General features: G+C 46.5%; 1 protein-coding gene across 1 annotated transcript in view; it reads right to left on the reverse strand.

The window, feature by feature from the left end:
* MANBAL (mannosidase beta like) overlaps nucleotides 1-5,619 on the reverse strand; it is a 28,762-nt gene extending 23,143 nt beyond the window's left edge. The window contains exon 1 of the mRNA XM_003253548.3: nucleotides 5,575-5,619. The gene's annotated coding sequence lies outside the window, so the exon portion shown is untranslated. The remainder of the gene's footprint in view (nucleotides 1-5,574) is intronic.
* Nucleotides 5,620-6,000: the final 381 nt, after the last annotated feature.

The raw sequence follows: 6,000 nt of genomic DNA on the forward strand, positions 1-6,000 counted from the left end.
ACAGCAAGGATCTTGGGCATATCTCGAGTTTATTCCAGGTCCTGACTCATAAATATTTGGTAAATGACTAAGCCTATGCCTCTGTTTCCCACCTTGAAAGCAAGAGCAGATGCCTCAACCAACAGCGTCCTCATTTAACGACAAGGAGGAGCTGAGAGGCCACGAGGTTTCCCTAGACTCTCCTGGTAAGTCAGGGCAGAGCTGCTATCCTGGTCTCTAGCCCTGTCCTGCTCCAGACTTGCTTACAGGTAGAGGTTTTTATACACCAGGGGACTTTCATACCCCATCAGAATTCAACAAAAGGTGCATAATTATTACTGAACGTGGCAAATAATTTCATGGCGTTACTGGACACTGCAAAGTTCACCCCTGAATGCCAGACACTGGTGACATAAGACATTAATTTATTGGACAAATATTTATTATGAACCTACTATGTGCCAGGCACTGGTCTAATCCCTGCCATGGAGTTTCCATTCAATTGGAAGTACTCAAACACACACACACACACACATGCAATGTCAGGGGTGAGTATTACAATACATACAGGAAGAAGAGGGTACTATTTAATATGAGGTGGTCGGGGAAGGGCCTCTCTGCGAAGGTGACATTTCAACAGAGGAAAGAAGCAAGCAAAGGAACATCTGCCAGAGTATCCCAGGATGGAGGGACGGCAAGGGCCAAGTCCCTGAGGCAGGAATAAGGTCATGATCAAGAACAGTCAAGTAAGCAAGCTGCAGGCCATTATGAGGGCTCTGGCCAGTCTCTGAGTGAAAAGGGAGCTACTGGAAGGTTCTTAGCAAAGAAATCACATGGTCCGACTCATTTCAAAATGATCCCTCTGGCTGCTTTGTTGACAAAGACTGTAGGGGACAAGACTGAAAGCAAGGAGACCAGTGAAGAGGCTACTTTAACAGTCAAAAGACACATTTGCACCAGGGTGGTAGCTGTGGAGGTGGTAAATTCTCAGCTTATAGATATATTTTGGTGAAAGCCAACAGGAATGCTGAGGTGAAATCTGAAAGAAGTTAAAAATAATCCCTGAAGAAGGGGAAACTATCCTGTATGACACTGTAATTAGGAATACAAAATATTAAGCATTTGTCAAAACCCAAAAAACTTGACAGCACAAAGAGTAAGCTTTAATGTATGCAAATATTTTTAAAAAGACATAGGAAGGCCATCACAGTGGCTCACACCCATAATCCCAGAACTGTGAGAGGCCAAGGCAGGAGGATTGCTTGAGCCCGGGAGTTTGCGACCAGCTTGGGCAACATAGTGAGACCCAGTTTTTAAAACACACCAACATACACACTCATGAAGTCAGGGTGTTCCAGGATGGAATGCAGAATGTGACATTCTGAATCTAAATGTATTAAACAACTTCACTGAAAGGGTGGTGGGGGAATAGGGTGCTGACCTAAGTAACTTTGAAAACAAGTGGAGCCTGTAAGACTAAAGGCAAAAGGAACTGCACATACACACTGTACTCTAGCTGATAAGTTGTTTCCCACAGGGGATCAGAGGGAGCAATTCTAAAACCACCATACATGTATGCTAAATGGAACAATTAAGTAAATGTATGGTGAACGGTGGGAGTCGGGTTTGTCACAGGTGGAGTGGGAGGTTACAGACAAGCAAGAGAAGGAAGCTAGAACACGACCCCCAACCCCCAGGCCACAAACCAGTACCAGTCCATGGCCTGTTAGGAACCAGGCTGCACAGCAGGAGGTGAGCGGCAGGTGAGCAAGCAAAGCTTCATTTATATTTACATCCGCTCCCCATCACTCACATTACCCTCTGAGCTCCACCTCCTATCAGATCAGCGGCTGCATTAGATTCTCATAGAAACACGAACCCTATTGTGAACTGCACATGTGAGGGATCTAGGCTGTGTGCTCCTTTTGAGAATCTAATGCCTGATGATCTGTCACTGTCTCCCATCACCCCCAGATGGGACTGTCTAGTTGTAGAAAAACAAGCTCAGGGCTCCCACTGATTCTACATTATGGTGAGTTGTATGATCATTCCATTATATATTACAATGTAATAGTAACAGAAATAAAGTGCACAATAAATGTATTGCACTTGAATCATCCTAAAACCATCCCCACCCCCAGGTCTGTGGAAAAACTGTCTTCCATGAAACCGGTGCCTGGTGCCAAAAAGGTTGGGGACCACCAAGCTAGAATAACCCATGCGGTCATGGATAAGAGTTGGACATCAGTTATGTTTAGCTGAACATAGATATAGGTGGTTATATAGGGAAATACTTCTAGATCTGTGCATATATACATATGTCTCTTGCTCTTCCACTGTGAAGGCCTAGAAGCAAGGACACTGAGAAGCACTGAGCATACCTAGAGCCCAGATCTTGTTTTCTGGGCCATTCTCCAATAAAAGGAGCCAGGGCTTCTTGGGAAATGGCTAATTGTAGGACTGGGGCAGAAACATACTAGATGAGTCTGGAATAGAAAGAAGGTGCTCAACAAAACAAAACAAAGCAAAACATATAGAGAGGGATATGTCAAAGGGATACAGGAGCCAAGTGGAAGAGCTCCCAGTGGCCAATGGAGGAACAATTTGAGCAACAAAATAAAGTAGTATTGGATTCTGGTCCAAAGTATAAAATAAACATCCATGAGTTCAGGCCGGGCATAGTAGCTAACGCCTGTAATCCCAGCACTTCAGGAGGCCAAGGCAGGTAGATCACCTGAGGTCAGGAGTTCAAGACCAGCCTGGCCAACATGGTGAAACTCTCTCTACTAAAAATACAAAAATTAGCCAGCCATGGTGGTGGGTGCCTATAATCCCAGCTACTCGGGAGGCTGTGGCAGGAGAATCACTTGATCCCGGGAAGTGGAGGTGGCAGTGAGCCAAGACTGCACCACTGCACTCCAGCCTGGGCGACAGAGGGAGACTCTGTCTCAAAACAAAACAAATCCATGAGTTCACACCGATACAAATACATGACTCTGTAAGCAAAAAATAAATAGGGGAACAAATTTCCCACAGAGAACTCCAAATAATTTGCATTATATATTCTGCCTTTAAGCATGGGGCATAATTCCACACTCCTTAAATGTGTGCTGTACATAATGACTTTCTCCAAAAGTACAGTGCGGAAAGTGCAGGAAGAAAAGTAACTCTACACTGGAAAAGCCTGACTACTACCTCAAGCCAGGTGGCCCAAGCTAACAGATGTCAACAATGACAACTCATATCGATATTATGTACCCTTGATATGATGTGATCAGAATAGCACTTTCCCTCTGTGGTTGGATTAGTCCATTTTCATACCACTTTGAAGAAATACTCGAGACTGGGTAATTAATAAAGAAAAAGAGGTTTAATGGACTCACAGTTCCACATGGCTGGGGAAGCCTCGCAATCATGGCGAAAGGCAAAAGGGGAGGCAAGGGCACGTCTTATGTGACAGCAGACAAGAGAGCGTGTGCAGGGGAACTGCCCTTTATAAAACCATCAGATTTCCTGAGACTTATTCACTATCAGGAGAATAGCATGGGAAAAACCCACCCCCATGATTCAATTGTCTCCCACCAGGACCCTCCCACAACATGGGGAGATTATGAGGGCTACAATTCAAGATGAGATTTGGGTGGGGACACAGCCAAACCCTATCAGTGGTCCTCCTCCCCAAAAACCCATTACCCTGATCTTACTCATGTCAAAAACAGGCAAATCCTAATTAAAGGTCCTTTTGCAAAATATCTGACCAGTCAGTACTATCTTCAAACCCCTCAAGTTCATCTAAAACAAGGACAGTCTGAGCAACGATCACAGAGATGATGAGCCTAAGGAGATATGATGACTGAATGTAATAGGGTGCCCTGGATAATACTGGGACAGAAAAAGGACATTAGGGAAAAACTAAGGAAATATGAATAAAGTACAGATTAGAGTTAATAATAATGTATCAATATTGGTTCAGTAATTGTGACAACATTTAAGATGTTAATAGTAGGGGAAATGGGGGCTACATGGGCACTCACTGAAGTATCTGCGATAACTTTGTAAATCTAAAATTATTCTAAAACAAAAAGATTATTGGGGGAAAAAAAGAATGGGTCAACATTTCAAAACAAATAAATAAATAACCACTGAGACAAGTATAGCTCTCAAGACTTAGCAAATACTAAATCTTCTCTTAAGACTGAAAAACTCAGATTTCACAACTGCCATAGGTCTTACCATCTCCCAATGTTGTGTACTGTGCTGGTAGGCCATTCTTGGCTTCTAATGAAGTAACTTTAAATTCTGTTGTGAAAATTCAACTGAAAACAGACTGGGGAATAGAAACCAGTGTCAGAAGTTACTGTTTTAGGCCAGGCACAGTGGCTCACGCCAGTAATCCCAAACACTTTGGGAGTGCCAGGAGGGAGGATATCTTGCCTCCAGGAGTTCGAGACCAGCCAGGGCAACATAGTGAGACTCCATCTCTAATTGAACTTTTTTTTTTTAATTAAAAAGAAAAAAAAAGCCAGGTGTGGTGGCTCCCGCCTATAAACCCAACACTTTGGGAGGCCGAGGCGGGTGGATCACCTGAGGTCGGGAGTTTGAGACCAGCCTGGCCAACATGATGAAACGCTGTCTCTACTAAAGATACAAAAATTAGCCGGGCATGGTGGCACACGTCTGTAATCCTAGCTACTCGGAAAGCCGAGGCAGGAGAATCACTTGAACCCAATAAGCGGAGGATGCAGTGAACCGAGATCCCGCCACTGCCCTCCAGCGTGGGCGACAGAGCGACTCCGTCTCTAAATAAATAAATACATAGAATGGCTTTAAAAAAAAAAAGAAAAGAAAAAGAAGTTACCGCTTTATGGCAATGGGCTGTACAGCCCGGCCCGTCCCATTAAAACGAATTCCTAAGAACCACGCAAAACTAGATTAGAATGCAAAGCTAAGCCACCTCTCTGGGCAAAGTCACACTGGTAGCCGATGGGCTGAACCTGGTGTGCAGATGCCCTGCAAAATATAATTATTAATCTAAATGTGTTGTCACCATTTAAAGTGTTTCTCATATTCATTTCTCGCTTCTCTTAAAAAGAGTTCGTCCAACAAACACGCACTGTGCACCTACTAAGGGCTTTACATTCACCACCTCGCTTTACCCGCAGTACAAGCGTGTATGTCCATTTTAGAGTACGAAACTGAGGGCCAGAGAGGAACCGTGACTTGCCCACGGTTAACAGAGCCATACGGATTCGAACCCTGGCCAGATTCACTCTGGAGCTCAGGGTTCTCCTGCTGCTCCACCCCGGGAGGAAAGGCCCGGACCAGGCCATGAGGAGCCCTGGGTTCTGGCCCAGCCTCCGCACGAAAGCGCAGGGCTGCCCCAGGCGAGGCCCTCCGCCTCCCGGGGGGCTCAAATTCCCCTCCAGAAGTAACTTTCGAACGACCGCCGCGGGAACTTATTCAAGCCCTGAGCGGAGCGACAGCCGGGCCCCCCAAGCGGCGCCGCTGGACACAGGCGGGCCAGGAAAGCCAGGCCGCCGCACCGAGCACGGCTGTCTCTCGGTTCCCGCCCCGCCGCGAAGCCGCGGTACTCACCTCCCGTGCCGGCGCGCCGCTCCCCCGGAAGTAGTTCCCCGCGACCCTGAGTCCCGGAAGTGACGCTCACCGAGCAACCAACCGGCTCTGTTCCGCCCGCGTTGCCAGGTTTCTGAGTGAGGCACCGCTGGGTTTTGTCGACTTTTGTCCCTGTTCTGTGGGTTCGAGCTGGACAAAGAGGTTTGGGGAAACGAAATCCAGAGCTTGTCAATTCTTTGTAAAAAGTGCCTGTAATCCCAGCACTTTGGGAGGCCGAGGCGGACGGATCACTTGAGGTCAGGAGTTCGAGACCAGCCTGGTCAACATGGTGAAACTCCGACTCTACCAAAAATACAAAAATTAGCCGGGTGTGGTGGCGGTCGCCTGTAATCCCAGCTGCTTGGGAGGCTGAGGCGAGAGACTCTCTTGATCCTGGGAGGCAGAGGT

Source organism: Nomascus leucogenys, chromosome 13 (assembly GCF_006542625.1).
Source record: "Nomascus leucogenys isolate Asia chromosome 13, Asia_NLE_v1, whole genome shotgun sequence".
Classification (NCBI taxonomy): Eukaryota; Metazoa; Chordata; class Mammalia; order Primates; family Hylobatidae; genus Nomascus; species Nomascus leucogenys.